Source organism: Haemaphysalis longicornis, unplaced genomic scaffold (genome assembly GCF_048455015.1).
Source record: "Haemaphysalis longicornis isolate Haplotype H1 unplaced genomic scaffold, Haemaphysalis longicornis Haplotype H1 scaffold_7, whole genome shotgun sequence".
In the NCBI taxonomy this organism is placed as follows: Eukaryota; Metazoa; Arthropoda; class Arachnida; order Ixodida; family Ixodidae; genus Haemaphysalis; species Haemaphysalis longicornis.
The window spans coordinates 183,380,284-183,406,323 of NW_027526422.1; the positions used below are offsets into that span (position 1 = coordinate 183,380,284).

A 26,040-nucleotide genomic window follows, 5' to 3' on the forward strand; every position below is an offset into this window, starting at 1 on the left:
GAAGGGGATCGCGAGTAATGGTTGTACAGAGCGCAGCAAATGGTCGGCTCAAAGTTCGTGGCGCAACTCAAGGACGTTACCAAGCTTGCTGGGGAAGTGGAGATGCAGGTCAACGGGCTGAAGAACTGCGAGGACAGAAAGAGTTTCGAGGAACAGGGTGTTTCAACCCAAAACAGTACCTTGTCGAAAGACATTATGCCGGACAAGCTTATGGACGCAAATACAATGGCTTTTCGAGACAGGGCGGTCTAGATCGTAGAGATAGAGTTTGCCAAGGGTGTAAGAATAGAAGGAATCCCTAGCTGAGCAGAATACTGTGAATTGGTAGATTAGTGATGTAGTAGTGTATTCTGCTGAATGTCCAAAATGAGAAAGATATGTTAAATTAGCAAGTGAGCAGTGCACTAGATAGACGACAATGTAATGCTACAGCAGATTTTATGAGTGGAGTGCCGTGATTAACCAATCAGTAGTCTGTATGTTAGGCATTGCTGGCATAATGCCTGAGAGAAAATGTTTTTGTGAATTTACACTAACGCGCACGGAAAGTGACACTTTCGTGAACTTTTCAGGGATTATACCTTTGTGTCATAGCTGTGGCCCTTAGGACTGAACTGAACTGTGCTGTGAGAAAGTGACTCACTGTGATTCGTGATGTGAGTGCGTGTATCATCGACCACAAACGTGGAAGCAGTTTTTCATGAAAAACTCTTGAAGACGGGGGCAAATGTCAGGAGTCAAGGTGCGAAGACGGCGGAGACGACGACGAAGAAGGGATAAGAAGCGAGAAATTTCTGGAAGCTGGTGGAGAAAAAAGGAGGGAAGAAAACGAGAAGGAAGACGACGAGCGGGTGGACGAGGAGATCGTGGTTCGAGGCGACCGAAGGAGGCGGGACCCGAGGTCTGGGAACCCGCAAGGCACCAGCGGCACTGCCCCGTTGGCCTCCTCAAGCATTTGACGCGGGTGCTCCTGGGAAACGGCGGCTCCGCTCCGCTGGCTTCAGCACCGGCTTGCACGGGCACGCACGCACCAGTGGCTTCGCCCCACTGGCCCCGTCACCATCTTCACGGCGCTGCGCTCAGGGAGCCACCTTAGCGACGACGGATACCCCGCTACCCCAACGATCCAGTGCAACGCAACGACAGAATGTGCGGTAGGGAAATGGCGTTTAGGAAACTATAGGGACCAATAGATATGCGAGAGGACACTATTCTAGTTCACGAACTGAAAGCCATTTGGGTTCTTTTTTGCATGTACTGTATTTCTAGCACTTTTATTGTATATTTCTCTTACATTCTTCTTCCTTAAAGTCTTATCTTAACTTGATCCCTTTGGGTCCGAAGTCCATTCTTTTACCGACGTGACGCGTGACAGTTGGATTGGGAACAGGTGGGAGTAAGGGTTAATGGAGAATACGTCAGCAACCTCAGATTTGCTGATGACGTTGCCTTGCTAAGTAACTCGGGGGACGAATTGCAAAGCATGCTTTCCGCACTGGGCGAACAGAGTAGAACCGTGGGCCTGAAAATTAAAATGCAGAAAACTAAAGTAATGATCAATAACCTCGGGACAGCACAGCAGTTTGACGTAGGTGGCGAGGCAGTGGAAGTGGTAAGCGAATATATCTACTTAGGCCAAGTTGTGACCCCAGATCCCAACCACGATGCAGAGATAATTAGAAGGATAAGAATGGGGTGGGGTGCATATGGCAGGCATTCTCAGAAAATGAATAGCAGCCTACCATTGTCGCTGAAGAAGAAAGTGTATGACAGCTGCATCTTACCGGTACTCACCTACGGAACAGAAACTTAGAGGGTACAACTCACTAAGATTGTTCAACTTAAGTTGAGAACGACTCAGCGGGCAATGGAGCGGAAAATGATAGGTGTAACATTAAGGGACAAGAAGAGAGCGGAGTGGATGAGGGAGCAAACTGGTGTTAAAGACATTAGTAGAGATTAAGAAAAAGAAATGGACGTGAGCAGGGCATGTAATACGAAGGCAAGATAACCGCTGGTCATTAAGGGTAACAGAGTGGATCCCTAGGAAAGGCAAGCGTTGCAGGGGGCGGCAGAAAGTTAGATGGGCAGATGAGATCAAGAAGTTTGCGGGGATAAATTGGTCACAGTTGGCACAGGAAAGAGGTAATTGGAGAATATTGGGAGAGGCCTTTGCACTGCAGTGCGTAGATAGGCTGGTGATGATCATGATGACGATGAGGACACACAACACACGTTTCCGCTCCATTAAAACAAGTGATTTCTCAATAGCTGAGGCATTAAGCTTGGTGAATAAGACCTTCCTCATATGCGTTTAAAGGCCCCTGCGAGCTGCTTTATCTGCCTTCTCATTCCCTGGAACACCACAGTGTCCTGGAAGCCAGTGAAATGTCACTTGGTGCCTAGTGTCTTTGGCTAGGTCGTGCAAGTAAGTTATTTAACGAGAGGAGTGTTCGGCAATGCTGAAGGAATCATGTCGCAGTAGACTTTGGAGGGATGTCTTAGAACCTGTGAAGATGTTCCATTGCCCTGCTGGTTGCGGAGAAAAATAAAGGATGGCTTCTTTGACGCCTTGAAGCTCGGCTGACATAGATTACGTTTCCCGCTCGAGGTAATGAGAGAACGTCTGTCTACTGGGCAAGATAAAGATCCCAGAGGAAGTGCGATCAAGTGTACATCAGCCGTCTGTAAAAACTGGGTTTGTGGCTTAGTATAGCCGGCTAATTGGACCGAATGTCAACTTAACAAGCCGCTTTGAGGGATACCCTTAGAGTCAATTCCCGTGATTTTGCTCCCATATGCAATGGTGACAGGGACCACCAGGGCGGGAAATAAGACTGCATGAAATTTGGTGCCTGGGAGGGATGGAAAGATGCCTTGTCTTGAATGTTCGACAGGAACTTGAGCTGCAATTTTCTATCATGTGCATTATTGTATGGGTTTTGGTGTGCATCCGTTATCGAAGATGTATCCGCACAGTTCATTGGAGCCTAATCACGTCCAAAGGCAGACAGCCAGCTTCAGCGACAGTACCCAAGCACGACGACGCTCTTGGAAGTCCAAGGCTGATACGAAGGGAAATATACCTATTCCATATTTTTCATCACCTTGAGAAGCATCTGTATACATGATACTCCTACCTTGCTCAAACGAGTGAGGCCAAATGATCTTAGAAGAGAACATTGACGGGTCGTTCAGGTCGGGCAGGCCGTTCCTTGTTCTGTTTTTGGTGTAAATGCTTGCATCCGCAATGATCTTCCCGAAGTTGATCTTTAGCGTATTACCCCTATCAAGAGGTAGAATTACCTTATAGATAGCAACACCTAATGGAGACAGAAAGCTTTGTACTAGAGCGATCGGCGGACGATACGATTAGCGCCAATCGAGTGCCTGCAACGCAGGTGGCTCTGCCACAAAGATACATTGTGTTCTGCTTACCCTTGTGCCATAAGCTCTCAGAAACGTTTTAAGTGCGAAGCACTTCTTAGTCGGACCTACTCCTTCCACCGCCGTCCGTCGCCCGCAGGTGTTATCGCGCCCTCCTCTCCTTAGCAACGGCGCGGTAGCGGAGGGAAGGCGTCCATAGCAACGGCGCAGTGACGTCACTAAACCATGTGATGGCGCGCGCTCTCGCCGTGACGTCACGCGCTCGCGCCTCCCTCCCCTTCCGCGCGCCGTGACGTCACGCGCTCGCGCCTCCTCTCCCCTCGCTCGGCTGCCGCTGCGCCGTTGCGCGCGTTCGCTGCCCTCTCCCCTTCGCTCGTCGCGCTCGCCCGCGCCTCCTCTCTCTCAGCCACCTGGCTCGGCGCGGCACACTCCCCTATACACCATTTTCCTTGCTAGAGGTGGGCGCCGCGATTTGCTTTTTCTGACCGGACGCTAGCGCCGTCTATGAAGCGACCGCCGAAACTTCCGCGCTGGGCTGTTAAGTGCTCCGTTCTTTCCTTGCGTCTGCTCGGTACCCGTGCATTACCAAGTGAACCGTAGTGGTTCGGCGTTAAGTTAGCGGTTGCAGTGTTTGTATGTGCGTGTGTTCTGCTTTGTTTTCATCATCTGCGGACGGATTTTAGGTCCTAATTTGCTGCCAGAGCGTAAAAGGCCGATCCCGGCGGTTGCGAGCAGCAGTAGCAGTGTGGTGGTGGTGCCGGTGGTGCTCCGCAGTTCCGCGATGCAAACGTACCGGTATGGCACCGATTGACATAGAAATCGATATCGGGGAGTAAATACGTGTTTTCAATGCCACCGTGCTCGTTATGTTCACCGATTAGTCATGTTTACGGAAGCGCGGACGTCGAATGCGAAGCGCGCACAGCATATGTGGGCCACGGTGATCCGTGCTCGCGATGGACTTTCGACGAGGCGATTGCTACGCTGTTGACATTGCAATGTAATACTATAATCTTTCTTAACTAGACTTATGACGGTTACTGACGAAACGAAATTACCTGGGCGGAAAAATAACCGACCGCACAACCAGTCAAATTACTATTCTTCGAAGGTTGAGCAGAAGGGTCGACGTTCGGGCGAGTTAATTCTGGTTGATTATGATCGTGATTATGATTGACCTAACTCTGCGCAGCGCATGTGGCCTGTCGCAACGGAGCCCACCTTTGTGAAACCGCTGCTTGCACCACAAATGCTTTACGCGACCTGCAGTTACTGTTTTGTAATTTTAATTAGCTCCGTGACAACGCAAAGGGATTAGAAGCTTTTCCTTTGACCGCGTTGTAAACAGGTTGAGCTATTTTCCAAATGCAGCGTTCACGCGTATCTCGAGCTTCGTTTCCACATTGGGCTGCCTGCTTATCCTGCTATCGACCAGCAGTGTGCGATGGAGAAAGTTATCTCGTTTGGCAGTGCACATGTAATGCTTTGCCCTGAAAAAAAGTAAACAAAACGCCGTGATTTTAAAGGTTAGATTATATGAAAAGGGTATTGTTTAATGCCAATCGGCTGTAATGACCAAACAATATATGGTATTTTAAATTAACCACAAGGAACCAGAAGTTATTGTAATGTTGTATTGTATCAGCGCTCGTGAAAGATCCCCAGGTGGTCAAAATTAACCCGGAGCCCTCCACTACGGCGCGCCTCATCACCCATGAAGCGTCGGGGCGTTAAACACCATAATGAATCAATTAATCAATCAACCAATCAATCAATGCTGTATGGTAAAGGATAAAGTTGCTTCTAACATTTCAGGGGGTTCCGTTTCCTGTCGCAGCTTTGCGTGTGATAAATGGATTTAGCTCCGTCTGCTTGATGTCCAAGTGCACCCAACAAACCCTGGAGTTGGTCGTTGGTACAAAGTCGTTGCGATTTATCAGCGGCATCCACCAATATCTCAACTCGGTGTGTGTTGGGAAGCGATGCAGCAAAAACACGCCGCAACCGCACTGCATTTTCTCCAGGCAGTGTCGTGCACATGCGTGCTGTCAGCGACTGTTTCTCACTTTCTGTGGTTGTTCAATAACCCACCACCACGCAGTGCTGACCAAGTGACGTTTGCGCCTTGAACGGCATCGCAGCATTGGCTAAAACAGTTGAAAGTTCTGCAAAAACTAAGCACGCGGTGCCAAATACCCCCTGTATACGCAGCGGAGCATACCGCGCCGAGCGATGTTAGCAGCCCAGCGCGCACAGGCAACACTGGTCGGCCGCCGAGAGAACTGGTTTAAGAGTATTTTCCTCCTTTCCCGGCTGCTTATGGAAAATGGTGTATATATGCAGCAATAAACGGCCAGACCTCCGTGGGTCGGCGCGCGCGTGCTCTCTCGCTACAGTCTCCTCGCTCGGCTCGGCTCTGCAGTTAGTCGCGCGCGCGTCTTCGTCGAGAGCGGTCGTCTAGTTCTGCAGTCTCGATGGCTGCCGATTACGAAATGAAGGCTCGCGATGTCGAACACAAGCGGGCGAAGCGAGCTGCGGCGTGCAAAATGCCACCAAACTTCAACAAACTCCCCCTCATAGCATCACCCCGTGCTTCGCACTTCCTCATACTCCCCTTCGGGGAAATGCGGGGGAATTTTTTTTATGGTGAGTATTCAAAATCTATTTAACATAGGAGGAACGCGGGCTTCCGGATGGAGTAGCGCTTTAGCTGTATCTTTAAGTAACCCTAAAATGCTCCGGAAAGCTTGATGTTCCAGAAGAGCCATGTGGCGGAGCTTATATGTCGAAGACCCTGATTAGCAAACGCTGGAACTCCAAAATAGGCTGCACGTATATTCGGTATATTATTAGAAGAGGCTCACGGCGTATTCCCCTCTTTTCATGGCTAAGACGCCTCAAAATGCCACCAGCACGGGCGCCTTTACTAGCGATACGCGCTATATGCGGATTCCAATCACGTAGGCAGGTGTGGACTACCTGAAGATATTTTTAAGAACCAACCTTAAGAATGATGTGTTGGCGGTAACAGAGCGTGATAAAAAAGAAAGTAGTGCTCATAAAAACAAGAACAGAGCATTTTCTGGCGTTAATTGGGAGGCAGATACTGTCTAACCATGCGTTTAAAGTGTTCAAACATGACGGCATTAATAAATAAAGATTGTGTAGCTCACAAGATGACGCGAAATGCGCCATATCTTCCATATAGACGTGAGTATTCATACCGAATACCATAGTGACCGCGCTTAACAAGACCCTAAAAAGAACCGGAGAAAGGACAGCCGCCGGTTCTACACCAATTTTCTTCAAGTACCGAAAGGAACAAATGTTGCTCTTGCCATTTCTTTATCGTCGTCATGTATCTTCGGTCATGGCGTGGCGAGGCATTGTCCAACTATGAGCCTGATGGCAGTATGTAGACAGAATATCCCGAATTTGCTCGTGACAGCGTCTCACGTTGCACTCTCAAAAAAGGGGGTCCAAAGGGAGTCGTGGCTGCAATGACTCCCTTAGACTCTACTAAGACTGTCTTTTACGCTCCACGACTCTTTAAAACAGGGAGGGGTCACGGGACTCTTGCACTTTGCAATGGGAGTCACGGGTCAACAGCATTTTTAGCATATATTTATTGACTGATTGAATTTCCACAGTGGTACTTAGGTTTGTTGCTACCGTATTGCAAGATTTTGTGGCGCAGATACAAAAACATGAAACGTAAGGGCACACAGGTGTGTGTCCCGTGACTTTGTCCGCTTCTGCGCAAACGGTACAAAATTTGATTTTGTAGGACTGCAAAGCATAAAAAATCTAACGCTGTTTATGGAAAACACAAGGTTGAAACGCCAAGCTTTCTACGATACAAACGCAAAGTCCACAATGCAAAGTGCTGAGCTAAGCTAATGTGGTGTTTATGATTTTTAGTGTGTAATTGGGTCATCGAATATGCTGCTTCGGTTAGCTCAGTGTTGTCGTTGATTTGGACTTTGGTGGATAGGAGTGTGGACTTTTCATTTGTATCGGAGAAAGCTTCGCCTTTTTTATCCTGCTCCTATTCGTCTTCTTATTATTCTTTTTCAATATGTGCCCTCCAAATTTGTAAAGTTGGCTTTCCTACTTCGCGTTTTATCAACTACACGACAATTTGACCACCCATTGTTTAAAGTTGTCTTTCCTGCGCTGAGTGTATCATCATCATCACCACCATAAGCCCTTCCATTTGATAAAGCTGGCTTTCCTGCAGTGCGTTCAGGCGTAAAAGCGCCATGAGTGGGCATAGCGAGCTTCACTTTAACAAATTTTTTGAATATGTTATCAGAAAGCAATCATCTGCAATACATACCATACCTGTGGTAGCCAAATTATTTTGTTCTTACAATTGTCGGTAACTATGGGCGAATGAAAATGCTAAAATGCGCAAAGTCTAGCAAATATTTTAACATTGCATAGAAACCACATGTAACACAATATACTTAATATATACGAATTAAAGTCTATACTGCAATGCTGTTCAATGTTGATGAAATAAGCAGAAAGTATGATTGACATTGCTTCTGGATATGATTTAAATGGGTTGGCTATTTTTTACGTTAAAAACATTGCTAACTGTGCACCGAATAACGCTCTGCGAATAAGAACACGAATAAAACTATGCTTCGTAATATATATCGCCACGCAACTAAATGGCCTTCTCAGGAACCCTACAAAATAGGCGGGAGAATATCAGGACGCGTGGCGTATTCGTAACTATCTTTTGCGCCACAATTCTGCCGCTCTACAATTCAGCCTCTTTATGCACGATGTAGCGTGTCTGCTTTCTTGCAAAGCTTCATTGTCGTGCAACAAAGCCTACTTTACTGCAGATGTTATTCTCATTTGCGTATTACGAATTAAGCAGTATGTTCAATGCTTCATGTGCCACTAGTAATTTTGTACATTAAGTACATATCGAGGTAAGGCATCGCACTTGCGTGTGTACAGAGCTCTGTGTTCAGATGTCGCGTAAACTTACACCAAGCTGACCGACCAAAAAGCAGAATTCAAGTGTTAGTCATTCAAATCCTTACGTGTATTTGCTTTTATTCAATAAAAAGTACCTCATATTGCGACAATCTTTTTATTTAAATGAATAATGCATGTTGCCCACAATTATTATATATTTGAACCTGAGCGCGAGCGTCGCCTCTTTTAGTGCGTTTAAAAAAGCCGCCAAGTAGTCACGTGACTGATTGGCGTTCGTTTTATAAAAACTTGTGTACATTACGTAAAACGTACATATATAAAAAGTTTCTGCCAGAACTACATTTTTTTTTTGTCTAGCGTTTGCTTTAAAACTCAATAACAAGAATACAAATGCAAATATTTTAGACAACGCGAATCCACTGCGAGCCAAAAGGAGTAAGCCAGTGAGTGGCGCGAAGGCAGCGGAGCGAGTTGACACATTTTTGTCGAATTCGCGTATCAAAACCGCTGCGGGATGGAAACGGCGTGACACCGGTATGAAATTTGCTGTGCGGAATTCATTGCGCACCGCCTGAAATCGTCTACTAGAGTTCTTCAGCTCGGCAAGTCGCCGGCGTGCTACGGTTGAATGCGAAGCCGGAACAAAGGCTGTGTCATCGTGTTTTTTCACGTGAGTACTGTCCCTGCTAATAATACCAAGTGAAATAGTTGTCTCGGTTACTTTTCCGGACACATGCCGAAAAAGTTGCATATGCTGTGCTTGTTTGCTTGCTGCCTGGCGCCTCGTAAGCATTCTGGAATCTCTCCTTCGCCCCCTCCTCCCTATTTGTGACTGTTAATTCTGTGCAGTGCGCTTCGAAGCTATCGCGCTCGCGAGACCAGCTGCCGCCGCCGCGACCGTCCTTCCTCGCGGCTGCTCGCGGTCTGCGGGCCGCGATATGCGTCGTGAAACTGCCGTACTCCCTGTTCTGTGGCCGTACTCGCTCGCCAACGCGCCCCTACAGCGTACGCGTTGACCGTGTGCTGGCGGCGTTGTCGGGAAAAAAAAGTTGGCAAGAGGTGAGGACGCAGGAAATGTAGTTAAACAGATGAGAATTTGCAATGTGCAAGGGGGAGAAAATAGTATGCAAATGCACGATGCGAAGAGAGAGTTCGGGCCGCGCGCCAGCGAGCGAGTACGGCAGTTCCACAACGCCTGACGTTGCCAAGCTTCACGAGCTGACGAACCCGTCTTTGAGTTCACGTGGAGTTCACAGGGGCACAGAATTCATACACGTGGAAATTGGAGGTGAGAGGCGCACATGTGGGCTCGCAGGGAATTAACAGTCTCGAGGTGTGTGTGTGGGGAGGAGGAGGATTTTACAGCGCCTACGAGGCGCCTGTTCTAACTTGTTCATGCCGTCCGTATTCTTCAGCACGCCCTCCTTTTACCCTCGTCCATTAGCCCACGTCAAGCTTGTCTCTAGCGCTACTGTTGTGTTCGCTGTCTAACGGCTGCTTTTTACACGTCGGTCGCAGAAAACCATTTGACTGTTGGGCGGAGCGGTACAATTCTGTAATACCCGGCGCTAGTTTGCAATGGCAGGCTATTCAAAAGTGTGTCAAGTGTTCCCTTTTTTCATTCTGTAGTTTTCTTCTTTGAAGTTTCGTGAAATAACAAACCGAATTAAAAAAACAGTACAGGGGGGGTGTAAATCGTTTTGAACCCTTTGGTGCAGCGTCATTTTTAACACTCTGGTCTGCCCGCAAACTTGTTGGGATCGTTTAGTGTCCTTTTTATGTGGAAAAGCCATTATCAATGGCATATTGGCTTGTATTGTCACGTTCGCGCGATATTTGCAGGTAAATAGGCCCCAATGCAAAATGAATTCTTTAATATAGGCATCAAAAGAAGCCTGGAGCATGCTAGATATTCTTTTGCAGGTAGGGTGTGCTTTTTATGATCACATAGACGGACACAAGAAAACTACGTACAATTTCACGAGTAGACGGCGCCATCTTCTCGTGAAAGCGTACGTTTTTCTTGTGCCCGTCTCTGTGATCGTAACAAGAGCAACTTACCTTCAAAAGCTTACACCAACTAGCCCGACATAAAGCTGTGCAAAATATTACATGTCCTGATCACACACTCAGAGTGTACTTTCTGTATTTAGTGAGTCGCCTGTTTGCATCATTATTGTCTGCCAGACATGTTATCACTTGGGCATTACTCCAGCGTGCAGACCTGTGTTGCACAAGCGGACATTCTTCATCTTCACACGAAGTAATAGGACTCTACGAAAGATGAGGATGAAGACTATGGTGACATGACAGCGCTCTTCCTGTCACCCTCATCTTTTGCGCAGTCTTTGTGCGCCATAAATCAACTAGTCAGCAACCAAGTCTTCATCTTCCCTCTCGTTATATTTCGTATGTACTGTATTACAGAGCCATAAACACATCAGCTTCTCTACATTAATTAAGGAGGAGGCGCTCAAGCAAGGAACAAGGTTCGGGTGGAGGCCGATCGCGGAACCAGAGGACTCTGAAGCTGGTGAGCTAACCAGGACTGGAGATGGGCCTGCGGATTCTGTGTACCAGAGGTTACAGACTAGCGAGTTGGCTTGCAGACAACCGGGCTCGGTTCTACACCTGGCCGCAGTTGGTGGCCACGGCCCAGGATGGGTCACCACACCTGCCACGCAGGGCGTGGTGCTGCCTGTGCTGCTTTGTCCGAGCAGTACATGCATTCGGGGGCCAATGCTCTGCTGCAACCTGGACCAACGATAACCCGCGGCACACATCGCTGAATGGTGCTTCTCGTGTTGGTGAGAGCATTTCCGTTTTTCTCTTTGCTTGAACTGGATTTCGGGGGCTGCACGTTGACCCTTGTGTCCTTGTGTGGTGCTAAGTTTCCCTTTCACCGTTCGCCATTGTAACTCATTTTGCATTTTGTTCCCTTTCTCCCGAGTTCCATGTGAACGTGTCACACTGCTGCAAGGCCAAGAAAATCTTCGCTTCAACAATTAATTTTTCCCGAAAGGTTAGAGTGTCAAGCACCATACACTTGGCTGTTTGGCATGGAAAGACCCAGCATTTGAAACATGTCATGACCGCAGGTAAAATCTTGCAGTGCTGCAGATTTTCATCGACATGGCTGTGTGCGGTTATGCGGGTTTGTAGTAGGTTTCAGGGGATATAAAATTTGCTTGTGCCTGCTTTGGACTGGCCCTTGAGACTTAGAATTGCTTCTGCGGTTGACGTCTGTGTAAAATTATCATTTGTTTCAACTGCTCCTGCCCTTACGTTTTGCCTTCACCTTTGGCTCTATCAGGTATGGCTGCTCTTAATCCTCAAGTCCTGTGGATGTCCATGCTCACGGGGTACTCTGCCTTTTTGGAGGTTTGTATTACACTTGTCTTTATCTCAGTTCTTTCAGTTCAGCTCATAACCACCATTTGCTCTCCTAGAGATCGCATAAATATTGTTGATTTCAAATTAATTCCAAGTAACGGTTGGATGCTGTTATTGCACAACGGCATCCTTGGATGTTAAAATGCTGTGAAAATTGTTAAAAATTGAACCTTGGTGTCACATCTTTTTTATTCCCAGAGAGAGCTTCACATAAAAAAACCAAAGCTTCATAATACTAATGGGTCATTCCACGCGAAACGTTCTGGCCCAAAAATTGGCCACCGCCAATTTTGTTGAGAAAATTTTTGCTACTTGCCGATTAGGTGTAGGTCGTCTGCACGGAGTATTTTCGTTGAAAAAAAAATTTACGTCGTCTAAAGCTCCTTGAAATGTGGTTGCAGATAATAAATTTTAAATAAAGGGTGAAACTATGTAGAATGACAAATATTTTAGAACATTCTGCTTGCATTTTTTTTTTACCTGGGACCATGACTGAAGCCGTGTAAGAAATTTTGGCGTTGTATGAGCGAAGTAATAACGCAAGAAATGGCACTTTTTCAGGACTTTTTCGCAAAGGCACCATAAAGCTTGAGTCAGAATATTCCCATCATGCGTTGATATGGTCTTGAGTGTCTAATAAAATAATTGAAGTGAAATAAAGGGCGTATTTTTCAGGTAGAGCGCTTACAAAAATGCAAAAAAATGTTTTTTTGCCAAACTTAAGGCCGAAGAAAAGCACCAAGGTCCTCGAGGTGAAATTACATGAGATGGCTCATTATATGCATTAGCCCTTTAGCTTCTAATTCAGAAAATTTCTTTCAAGTAAATTTTGCTTGGGGCGAGAAAAAAAAATTGGAGGTTCACAATGAGCCACACTTGTGTCCTCAAGGGACTGTGTCCCCAGCGCGGAACGCGCCCGTGCCTTCGGAGTTTTTTGTGGGAGGCATGTGCACACCGGGCTCTCTGGTAATTGAAGATGATTTGTGTCGCTTGACATTACAAAAAACACACTGTAAACGGCAAACACTAGTCCACCACTTGTTATATTTGAGTTTTCGCACACTCACAGAAACAGAGCGAGTGTTTTGTACTTATCAGCGAGCATAACCTGCCTCTGTATGATGCGGAGAGGAGCATCACAGTCAGTTTTCCCCTGCGCACTGCACTTTACCTGGCCCAGAGAAATTCACCGCACAATAACTCTCACTGCAAACATAAAATTTCTTGCCACTTGTTTATTTGGCCTTTCGTTTTTTTACCGACAGCCGTAAAGTGTTTACCAGTTGAATAGTCAGCATCAAAGAAAGCTGCGTAGTTCTTTTTTTTAAACTGAATTTGTGAGGAACTTGAGTAGGACGCAATGGTAACACAAAGTGTTGTGTAAGTGTAGCTTCTCCGAAGTGATGTAATTGTTGCGCTCCTTTGGCTGGTATTGCCATTACGAATTGTGAACCATGTTGTGCCATTGTTTCTTCTAGTTTTGAGTTTGGAACCCAGAAATACAGATCCTTTCGGGTTTGAATACGATCTTCAAAAGATCTCTGGAGACAACAGAATTTACATGAAAGAAATTCTCTAAATTAAAAGCTCAAGTGCCGATGCGTAAATGAGCCATCTCAAGTAATCTCACTTCGAGAGCCTTGGTGCTTTTTTAGGTCTCAATTTTGCAAAAACGCAATTTGTTGCATCTTTATAAACGCTTTGCTTAAAAACTACGCTCTTTATTCAACCTAAATTTTTTTAGTAGACACAGAAGGACCATATCATTGCATGGTGGGAATATTGCGGCCCAAATTTTTGTGGTGCCTTTGTAAAAAAATTCTGAAACGCGCCTTTTCTTGCCTTTTTATTTCGCTAATACAACACCAAAAATTCTTACACGGCTTCAGTCATGGTCCCACATCAAAGGACAATTCAGGCGGAGTGTTCTAAAATTTTTGTCATTCTACATAGTTTCGCTCTTTATTTAAAATATTTCTACAACCACATTGTGCACGTCTACAAACCGAGGCACGTAACAAGGCAGTGGTACCCTTTGTACTGACAACTTAGGTTTCTTTTCCATCAGTAATAAGTGTGATCTCGATAACTACAACTATAAGCATTATTTAGTGCTTCATGCTTTCACTTAAGCTAAAAACTGTTGAAGAAAAGAACTAAACGGGGTGCAGACATTGCATGCAGAGTAGAAAATATAGTCAGCGTATTGAATAATTAAAAAAAAGCGTCAAAGTTAATCAGTGAAGCGTAGATAGAAGGTTAAAGCAAATTGCTGTCAAGCCTAAAAGCAAAAGAAAAGCGCAACAAGCAGCACACCCAGCGGTTTTTGCCCAGAAAATGGGCAATGTGTCGTTCCCATCTGGAAAGTTGATGTATCCAATTTGTCCCTTGGCTTTTTGCATGTACCCACTCATTGCGAATCGTGCAAGTACAAGCCTTTCTTGGGCCAAGTTTGACTTCTGCAAAGAAGCTAAAGCACTGATTTGGGAGCTTTTAGATGTTTATTACGTAAAAAAAGGAGTACAGTGAACCTGTATTGCAATGAGCTTGAATATTTAGAAACTTCGCTATGATCCCTTTGTTACCATTGTGCGGCCCACTGTTAAAGGGTGTTATTTTAGACGATGCACTCAATAAACTTAGTTGCAGTATCACCTTCTTTGTCATGTGCTATGGACTCGACTTTTTAAGAACTATGTACCAACTTGCCTCATGCTTTTTACTGAACAGTTTGAGTTAAACTTTGTACCCCTCCAGTGTTTTGCAGTGTGGAGCATGCCCTTTGTGCAGCAGGTCTCTCAGTTCATTTACTGCTTTGTTACTCGTGCTGCCTTTAAGCTTTACATAGATATTTCCATACCATCAAAAGGGGGGAGTAGCAGCCTTTTGCACTCATAAATTCTTAGTCTCCCTCCCTGAAGCTTTCAGATCCTCTTTATGGATGCAATAATTTTTGAAGCCTTTGTATTTCTGGGGTGTCCATATGTAACTTCATACATTATACATATGTTCCCTCATACAAAACATTTCACAACAAAAGCCGAATGGCGAAGCAATGAAATGTAATGGCAAGAGGTGTGTTCCTCGCCCTCTTTTTTGTCAGGCACTGGGCAGTTAGCCTGTTGTTGATGATTTTACTGTGCTGGCTACAATTTCATTTTAATTTTGTCTTATCGTTCAATTTCTTTTCATTGATATTTCTGGCAAGTCCGAGACAAGCCCTGGTTGAGACGCCAGGACCCGAGGACACCTTGCAACGCTTGTGCACGGCCTGTGAAGATTTCTGGATTGACTTCATGGACTTCATGGACTTCTTGTGTAAGAAGTCTGCCTTAGAAAAACAGCAACAAGGAAAGAAGCCTTTAAAATTATTGCAATTTATTTTCACACCAGTTTAACCTTGCACCAGCAGGTATGCAAAGCTGGTTAACACAAAACTTGTTTTGTGATTTAATATCATGCCTGTTAGTCTAGCAAACCTGTGTTGTGACAAGCCACAGCAAGCAGTAAAACATGCTTAGTGTATCTATTTTTAGGCTATTTGCTGGTTATTTTGCAATTTAAAACAGCTGTGATACCTTAAGCTGGCTTTTCATTCAAATGGGTATCACTTTCGTCTTTAATAAAATAATTTTTAAATACTTTTGGTTTGCTTCGCTATACTTGTATGAAACTGCTCATGAAGCTGCATGCATGTGGGCTAAAACTGCACTTGCACGTATACTGCAATGATTCCACCAGCAGTATTACTGACCATCTCTGGGAAGGTCACCCATACACTTCCACGACTCTTTCGCCATAAGCATCACGGGACTCTTTAAAAAGGGGCGTCCTCACAACTCTTGTTACAGGGTCGCGATGATCATCTGGCAGGAGTCCCGTGACTCTCTTTTTTCTTTAGATAGGGTCGTGGCAGTCAGTGCTGACTCTAAGGAGGTAGTCACCCATATTCTACTGTGACTACTGTGACGGGGTCCGTGTGACCCCCTTTCAATAAGAGTAGCGTGACTCTGCGAAAGAGGGTCGATGAAGAGTCAAATCTGTGGCAAGTAAATACCTCCCAAAGAGGGTCACAGGAACTCCTTTTTTTCTTAGTGTGTGGCGGTTACATATTCAAGGCGCAAAATTGGGGTTTTCGCTTATTAAAAAAACACAAGACCACGCTTGAAATAAAAAGTGAAAATCAGTACACAACCTTAACTTGCAAATATTATTATTGCAAAATGTTCGTAGTAGCTTGGCACTAGCAGATAAAATGTAGTAAAAATGTAGACGAATGGTTGAAATACTAACAAGAGCGCAGTGCGAAACCTGTAAAAGAAAAAAATACTACACGAAACGAACAACTTCATTTAAGGCGTACATCAAGGCACAAATTTTCACTGCTGGTTTGAAGGCAAAAAAACAGAGAGACAGCAACCTACTTGATCGTGTCGATAGCTTCAAATATTTTCTGAAATTTACGCTGCCAGTTAGTGACGAGATATGTGATGGCCCATTACAAAGCTGGATTATGGTGCATTTATTGAATGACTTGGCAAAATAAATTGAGGCAGAACTTGTGCGTTTAACCTTGTAGGGATGGTTTGGCATAAAAATGGCGGTAAGTTGCTTCAATTTTTGTGAGGTGACCAGACTTCATGAAGCTTCGGGAATATTACGTACTTCGACGCGGCGTTTTATTGCTGTGGCGCTAGAGTGGTAAGTATCGTCCAAAAATATTAGGAGCTTCACTGGTTAGGAGGAATGCCAGATCACTTGTGATGTATTTTTAATCAAGATCCTCAATAACTGTTGCACATTCTAGTTGCGGACACGTTAGTGTAGTGGATGTGGTGCATGCGCGAAAGAACCTGCCTGGGAAAACTGGTAGAAGGGCTAGCAGACGACAGGATGAATGTCCTGGGGTAATGCCTTCACTAGTTAGGTTGAAATTGAATTCCAAAACATTTATAGATATAGAAAAGGTGATTGATTGATTGTAGGAATGAGGCGTGTCATAGTGGAGGGCTTCCGATTAATTTTTACCACCTGAGGATATTTAACATGCGCCGAAATCTCGTCCACTCGGGCGTTTTTACTTTTAGCCTCTATCAGAAAAGCGGCCGCTGTGGCCGGGAATCGAACCCGCGTCCTCGTGCTCAGCAGCACCACGCCTTAGCCACTGGGCCACCACGGTATAGAAAAAGCCAATGGTAGGATTACAATGTACCTAGAAGATAGGGATCGCGGAATCGCATTTAAAAGCGTAAGGGTTCCGGCTATTTGGTAAGTCATTGTCAACACAGCGATAAAAAGACCAGGGACGAACGAAGACGACAAACAAGCGCTGACTTCCAACTAAAATTTAATGAAAAGAAACGCGCACATAAATATATATTCTATCACAAAGGAATGGCAGATACCAAGCTGAAACAAAACCACGTGCGCAAAACAGATCAAGAACCGCTGACGCATACATCGCTACATAATACTCTAAAGGAAAAGTTCCCAATTGCTTGCCCAAGTAAGTGGTCTCATTCCTTGACAACAGAATGGACGGGGCACTTATGCACTTATCTTTTTTACTTATTATACCGCTGCCTCAATAATCTCTCGAGTAAGTGCATGACCATGACGGGTAACAAGACACTCATCAAGCAGTGGCGTACAAAATTTCTTTTCACACGAACGACAATGCCGGCTAAGATTCCCCTCCAAACCGAGCCTAACATTATAATCATGCTCCCGCAACCTGTCATTCAGACAGCGGTGCATCTGTACTACGTAATTCTTCCTGCATAAAAGGGGTATCTTGTAGATAACCCCTTCCACACAACCAACAAAACATTTGCGGTGATTTACGGGGCAACTACTAACCATTGTAGATATGGCCCTATTTATTTTACACAGCCTGGACAGCTTTGGCGGCGCCGATAACCGATAAGGGAAGGAGATCAGTGCATAAGTGCCCCGTCCATTCTGTTGTCAAAAAATGAGACCACTTACTTGGGCGACCAATTGTGAACTTTTCCTTTAGATGATTATGTAGCGATGCATGCGTCAGCGGGTCTTGATCTGTTTTGGGCACGTGGTTTTGCATTTGTTTCAGCTTGGTATCTGCCATTCCTTTGTGATAGAATGTATATTTGTGTGCGTTTCTTTTCATTAAATTTTATTTGGAAGTCAGCGCTTGTTTGTCGCCTTCGTTCGTCCCTGGTCTTTTTCGCGCTGTGTTGACAATCGCATTCAGTCAAGGACTTGAACTTTGCCTTAGAGTAACTGGTCTAAAAGACCTGCCGAAATTGAGCATGTCCTTATTATATTAGAAAGAACAGTTTGCAAACCAAGTGATACCATAGATCTCACAGTCATAAGCAAAATCTCCTATTTATTGCCACAAAGGATGGTAAGTCAATAATATAGGTAAGAACAATAGTAGCCGTAGCACGTTACCAAGGGTGATTACAGAAGTAACATGTTAAACACAAGAGCCACAATTCATGGCGGACGGGACCTGTGGCTGTTATGAAAGAAAATCGTTGGGCCATGACCAAATATTTTCACTCTGTGTTGGGCTAAAAATTCCCCCACATTTCCCCGAAGGGGAGCATGAGGAAGTGCGAATGCACGGGTGATGCTATGAGGGGGAGTTTGTTGAAATTTGGTGGCATTTGCCCGTTAGGTACATTAACACCCCCGCGTGATCACATTCGGGCCGCGACAGCCTCGCCTTTAAAGGAGCCATGAAGAGAAAATGCAAGTTGGTTTTATTCGAAAGATTTCGTGTTTTATAGTGCCCCCAGCGCTTGTCCCGATACAAACGGTGCTTTATTCACTGAGAAATTACACAATTTAGGTTAAAATTTTGATTTTCCCGCTCAATCGTGCGTTTTTGTGGTCCCAAGTGACATCACTGAAACCGACCGCTCTGCAGCCTAGAATACCTTCATTCACGCATCCGCCGTACAGAGCAGAGACAAGTATACGCTCGCGCCGCCATTTTCGGTTGCTCGCTCGCCGCCGAAGCAAGTCATTGTGTCAAAACCGCGCTAAAATTTTTGCCGCAACGCGGTTTACTGAAGAAGTTTGAATTATATTGTCTATTTCGCGTTGCTAGGTCTCGTGGGAAACGAAAACAATAACGCGTTGAGCCCGTTGGCCCAATTGCGGCGGCACGGGACCGTTCAAAGGTTGTCTCCACCCTGTACAGCGGTGATGGTTTGTTCCCGCGTTTCTTTACGTTCCGTAACCTAGATGGCGCCACCATACCGTGGCAAGCCTTTGGTTTGTTTTTGCCCGCATTTAAACCTGGCTTGTTTTTGTTCTGGGAGAAAATATTCGTTCCCTGAAACAGTGCTCGCTCGACAAATGGGGTCACGTAAGACACCGTTGCTTGCGTCAATCGGCCAGTGTCGTCTGAGTCAACCCCAAGCCCCGTAGTGCTGTGCAGCTAAAACAAGCATGCTGTGCGCAGTACGAACAGCAGAACTCATCAGTACTTCTATGTTTACATGTGCTTTCGTAACTTCCACTGTTTGTCCCATCATTCTTATTGCTTTGTAAAACATGTGCCCTAAATTTAATCGCAAATCGCTCGTCCGTCTAGTTTGTAAGTTCTACCTAATTTGCGTCTGCTTCTGCCAGCCTCCACCAATCGCAGAGCTTAGCTCATGTGACGACATAGGTTCTGTTGCGGGAAATGAGCTGGTGGGTCGCATGACCATTCCCGTTTTTCCTAATTATGTAGCTTATTTGAGCGAAGTTTACGTTAAAAGTGGTGTCAGTATGATTCTAACGAGACAATCTTTTGAATGAACCAAACTTGTGTTTTCTCTTCATGGCTCCTTTAAACCCTCGCGCAGCGCGACGGCAGGCGAACGAAGCGGGAGAGAAGGCGAGAGCCCGCAATGGCAGGCGAGTGAAAGGGGAGAGGAGGCGAGAACGCGCAACGGCAGGCGAGCGAAGTGGGAGAGGCAGGCGAGAACGCGCAAACGGCAGGCGAGCGAAGGGGAGACGGAGGCGAGAGCGCGCAAACAGCAGGCGAGCGAAGGGGAGAGGAGGCGAGAGCGCGTGACGTCACGGCGAGCGGAAGGGGAGAGGAGGCGAGAGCGCGTGACGTCACGTGACGTACTACGTCATGGCGCCGTTGCTACGCACGCTATCCCCTCCGCTCCGCGCCGTTGCTAAGGGCGAGGAGGCGCGCGCGCGATAACACCTGCGGCTGAAGACGGATGGCGGCAGAAGCGTGACTCAGGGTAGCGTAAGAAGTGCATTCGCACTTAAAAAGTTTTCCTAAATGCTGGTAAAAAGGTACACGGTAGACAACTTTTATAAATTCGGGAAAAACCGTCTTCCCCGGTGATCTAGTGCGGAGAAATGATTTTATGTCAAGACGAAAACCGCCGCACTGTGTGTTACTTGAGTATCCCGTCCGAAAACCATTGTTATTTATGAATTATTGTGTAAATTTCCAGGAACTCGATGATTTTGGTATGGATTTTGTGTTGTGATCTTTTACTACAAGTTTGGTAAATAACAGTGTAGTGGGTTAGCTGAGCTGTAAACAGCGTTTCCCATACCCGAAGATTTAAATTACCTTCGTTATTTAAAGTCAAGAAGGGTGGAACATGATGATAAGGACTGATATAATGACGCAGACCGTGTTGTACAAATATTAGCGCACGTATTTTTATATTCATTGATAAAGTATGTGTAATCAAAAGCAGGAAACCTTTGTATAAATTTGTTATAAATAATATACCCGCAGAGCCGAGTACTATTTCTTGATTTTCATAATTAAATAAAGGGAACTTTAGTGCATGACGTTATGTCTTCACACGGCATGATAATGATGTCGGTTATACGGTCCGCTGGACGATGACAGGGTAATTATCAGGAATAATAACACGTCAATACAACACCACATTAATAACAGGATGTCTTTATATTCATAACGGGTTGCTCTGTGGTAGACGAATACAGTTTAGTGTCATACAGTTGAGCGGTGCTAATTAAATCATTCTCTAAAAAACGCACAGATGGCATGCACGGCACGCCAGAAGCACCATTTAAATAGCGCAATGAACACAGACGCAAAAAAGAACATAAACAAGCGCTTACTCGCAAATGCTGTTATATGAAAACACACAGAAATTTATAAAGCAGACAACCCATACATAAAAAAAACATTGTACAGATTAGCTCCTGCTATCGGCATGGTATCTTTACCTTGATATCACTGAACCTTAATACAATCACATTGAATAACATTCACCTTGAGTGTGTTATCTAAAGAACCGGCGTATACAGGCACGTCAGAAGAAATTGCAAGATGCGAGGGGTAGTCGAGCTCTACCTCAGCGCCATGTAAAAGCGCAATATATAAAAAAACAGAGAGTACCGCCCATGCGCCCGCAATGAACGCTCGGCCCAAGTACAGTTTTGAGTGCGTACTTTCTATGTCGGTTCCCAACACCATGTGCCCCCTTTCAGCGAGCTTGGTGGCCGAAATGAAGGCCTTGATAGCAGAGCGACATCGGCCTGGGTCTTGAGCGCGACAGGATAAGCGCTAACCGAAGCAAAGAACTTTTATTCCGCGTGCTTGTTACACAGGCTGAAGCGTTGCTTTAGATAGCCCTGATACTCTTGCCTTGACCCAATCCTGGGCACAACGAAGTTTTGCCATTCTACCACCATATTCGAAGAAACATCAATAGCGATGACCGCCACCACAACACAGAACGACCAGCTGAGCATACTGACGGATTATAAAGAAGCTTCTCGTAACTTCATGCGAGGCACTCTCTCCCAAGCAGCCCTTCATGTTCTGAAAAATAAAACTCATATACCTGATTGATTGATTGATTGATTGATTGATTGATTGATTGATTGATTGACTGATTGATTGATTGATTGATTGATTGATTGATTGATTGATTGATTGATTGATTGATTGATTGATTGATTGATTGTAGGGTTTAACGCGCCGACGCAACGCAGGCGATGAGGCGCGCCGTAGTCGAGGGCTCCAGGTTAATTTTCACCACCTGGGGATCTTTAACGTGCGGCGAAACCTCGTACACACGGGCGTTTTCGCTTTCCGCCTCCACCAGAAAAGCAGCCGCCGCGGCAGGGAGTCGAACGCGCGACCTAGTGCTCAGCAGCACAACGCCTTAGCCAGTCCGCCACTGCGGCGGGGAAAACTCACCTACCTGACCTCCGCGTTATCTGCCCACAAAGCCATTCAGGCATAGCCGGCAACGAAACGGTGCTTGCGAAGGCTCGAGAAGCAGTGCACCGGGCTATTGCGGAGAGCCAAAATTAGATTCTAACCACCTCCAACACTCAAATTTCTACTAAAAACGAACGGTATACTCTCACACCAGCAAATTAACCTCCAGCACCTTCCACGATCTTTAAGCAACACACGAAAGAGAAGAAGTCATGCTTCGCAAGCCCCAGAACACCTACTCCCTCATAACGCTGCGGCACGAAATATTTCCCACTCTATATAACTTCTGACCCACATTAGAAACTTTTCACCACATAGTGCGAAGATGCCCGAACACCCGAGATAGTCCGCGCAATCCCAAACGTCCCCCTTCACAGTGGGCGGCGACGCTGACCAGTTCCTACCACGGCACCCACCTTCGGCTGGGGAATAAGGCACGGAAGGCCGGAAAGAGCCAGGGAAAAATGGGGTGAGGTCCCCCCCTACTGGTAGGGGGTGACCGCAAACACAACGGATGGTAAAAGTTTCTTCTCCACCTACCCTACTCTTCTGCCGCGTGCGCGCGAGTGTCAGCCCGACGTGGGGTGACGTGCCGGCATATGTGTCACAAATTTTATAATCATCACCGATAGCCTATTATGCCCACTGCAGGACGAAGGCCTTCCCATTGGCCTCCACCCGCATTTTTGTGGGTTTCCCGTCCCTTCAAGGTCTCCGAATTTTCTTATGTGGTCCCTCTATAGAGTTAAATTTATTGGCATTCCCTTCTTGTACCGTTTCTCCGAATACTTTTTGTTACCCTAGTGGTGTACCTGTTTTCAGTTCCTCTCACTACATGGCCAGCTCAAGTCCAATTTGAACGATGATAGCTTATACTTGCGTTTGCTGCCTGATCCGGCATACTCGTTTCTTTCCTGAGTGTTACTCCTATCATTATTCGTTGCACGTTTCGTTGCGCCTGCCTGTGCTTCCTTTCCAGTTCTTTAGTAAGGTGCCAAGTTTCATCTCTATATGTCATGACCGGTAGCAAGCATTAGTTAAGTACTTTTATTTTTAGGAATATAGGCAGCTCACTTTTCTTTATTTGTGGGCGCTTACCGCGTTCACCCAAACATAATATTTGAATGCGCCAGATTCCTTTCTCGTTGTTGGGATCAGCAGTGACAACCTGTCCGAGGTAGTTGTGTTTTTCGACTTGCTCGAGTATTTTGCTACTTATGCTTACTATGGCGCTTTCAGGATGCTCTTTCAGCACGCGATAGTAGGCTCATTTTTCGATTCCTAACTGGTTCTTAGCCGTCCGCTATCATCTGTGCTCATTCGGCGTACACAGTCAGTGCTGCCACCCGGGAGCTACCACTGAGGACACGAGGGCTCCGCTGAGTCGATGACGTGGCGCTATGGGAAAAGATGGTTGGAAAAGATGACAATGATACAACGTCGGATAAGAAAGAAAATGACACAGTGTTTTCAGATGGTGCCGCACCTGCGCGGTTATGTTTCTTCTATACCCAGTCGGTAGAAGCATGTCCTGCAGACACGGTTTCCAGCCGTGCCCGCAACTTACGCTATCACACGAAAGCGTTTTTCCCCCCCGGAGATCAAAAATATCAACTTCCAGTAATTCATGCCTCGAGGCTACACATGGGCTACGAGGCACGTTGCCGTGGGAGTCTCCGAAAGAATTTAAACCATTTGCGCATTTTTAATTTACCGCTGTCCTTGGGCTCAGGAGCGCAACGCTTTAACCAGTGAGCCACCGCGGCGTGTGTTCCACCGGATGTATGCCGGAACCACCATTGGGTGATTCAACTAAAACAGGGGTTGCGAAGGATTAACTCCGGTCTCTCATAAATCAAGGGAGGCATAGATTATAAGCAGAAAACAAATAAAATGACGCCCACTGTATAGAACCTGACCACGTACGTTTTAAAAGTACTTTTCAATATTCCCACGGTTCTGTATCCGCTGCAATCTCGGTTTGATAAACGACAGTTGGCGTGCAGTGGCCAATATAAACACCCTAAAAATAGGTACGAATATCCCCCAGAGAACACCCACTTAGGAATGCTCGGCGGGGCTTCACGACAAGCGGTGGTTGCTATCTTACAAGAGACAAAAACAGAAAATATTTAACCAATTGCCCGCAGCCTCAACGTCCAACGTAGGCAAGCGCAAGAAAAAGGGAAAATAAAAGATGAGGCTTATGCAACCACTCATTTTGACTAGAATATTGCCCAGACGTTCCACAAATTTACCCATAACCAATACAGTGAAAGACATGCCATTAGTAGGACACCATATAAGGCAGCCCTCAACCACAGAATTTTGACCGTCAGACGAACAACGGCTTCACCAACAAGCTAACAAAATGTACAGGCAGAGAGGGGTCTAGACGTACGTATATTTACTCGATAGAGGGATGAATTAACAAAATTCGGAGCAAGAAGTGGACTCTGGAAGCGAGGGACAGCAGCGGGTGAAGGTCACCGGGAGAGGCCTTCACGCTGCAGTATTCCTAACAAGGATGTTGGTGATAATGAAGAAGAAGAGGTCTTGAACTTTTGTCTTCCTATCGGATTTTCAAAAATCAAAGAAACCACTCTCCTAGCACGAAGAAATCGGATAAACACAAAATCAGGAGGATACAACATTCCCCCATGTAGGCTTAGACGCCGGAAACAGGCACCTCAAAGAGAAAAACAGGCTCCTCACTTTGAAATGAAACTACTGCACGCCATCATAGAAATATCACCGGTCCAACGACCCCGTATGAAAACTCTCCTGTACCAAAAAATTCGGATCCGATCCTACGCAAGAAAAGGCGATATGGGCGGCTGAAGTAATTCGTAGAAAGGTTCAATATTATGAGACCACAGTATACACCGCATCCAGGATATACGCCAGCGCGAGGCCCCAATTGTCGTAGTTGGCCACTACGTTAATCTTCTTGGCTGCATGACCCTCCAACATACATGAACGAAAAATTGGAGCAATCCCTTTGGCAATCTGACTAGCGGAAACAACAAATACTAGCGTAAAATCATTACAGACTCTCAAAGGTCATTACACAATTTTCTGGTGGCAGAATACCGACGTGTTTCGGTAAGATAATCCCATACATGATACAGAACGTTAGCAACGTCACCGGCACACCCACATGCAATGGTCTGGAAGAGAAGGAGGGCCTATGCAAGAGGCGTACCTACTCACTTACCGTCATCCTTGTGCCCACGACTACCACACTGCCCTTTACCAAAAACGTAATGGAAAATATTGTCATCCTATGCCCAAGAACACACTCTTCCCCTTGCTACAATGAGGTCGCAATACCGAAGAATCGCAAACTCTGTAGACCAGAAACGAACAAAAGTATCTGGAAATTCATGTGGGTTATGTTTTTCGTTCGTAACATCAGACAATAATTTAAGACTGATAAAATAGGGCAAACGTCTACCCTCTTCCACGCAATCTGGACATGTGGAAGGGCATGGTCAGGTGAGAACAACTCAAACATTACATACTCCACTTCTTTGAGGCTGAGGAGGCAGATTTTAACCGCTCCTGATTTAAAAATCAGCGCCAGATGATTGAGAGGGCAAAGCAACAAGCTCCTGCATATGGTGCCGTAAATTCAGGCTCCACCTTTGAGCTCCCTGTCATCTCTATACCCCATTTTCCTAAACCACAACTATTTCTCCGCGAGAAAATATATATCATCTTTTTCGCTCTCTCTCTTTTGCTCTTTCTCTCTCTTTACAAAACGCAAAACTGTTAAGCATGGCCAAGACATCAAAGAATAAACGTCTTGATACCCTGACAGTGACGCCTCCTCGCTCAAACTGACCAACACCTCCCATGGGCTGCCTGTCACGCGCACATTTTAAGCCACAGAAGCGCAGCCAGCCTTTGTGTGTACAGGGACACGGCGATTTAAAACCCTCGTCACTACTATTTCTCTTCTCGAATACCTTTCGTGCTCGTGAGGTATAAATCACTAATACAGCAACTTTGTACAAACACGCTCCGTAGAAGTCGAAATATTGCTACCACGCCTTAAATCTTAAGATAGAAACGTAGATGTCTCT

The 26,040-nt window shown here is 45.7% G+C and overlaps 1 long non-coding RNA gene across 1 annotated transcript; it reads left to right on the forward strand.

The window, feature by feature from the left end:
• The first annotated feature begins 8,821 nt into the window (after positions 1–8,821).
• Positions 8,822–15,303, forward strand: LOC144145620 (uncharacterized). Its single transcript, XR_013317537.1, has 3 exons — positions 8,822–9,016; positions 10,810–11,727; positions 14,948–15,303. It is a non-coding gene; the product is annotated as an uncharacterized LOC144145620 (long non-coding RNA).
• Positions 15,304–26,040: the final 10,737 nt, after the last annotated feature.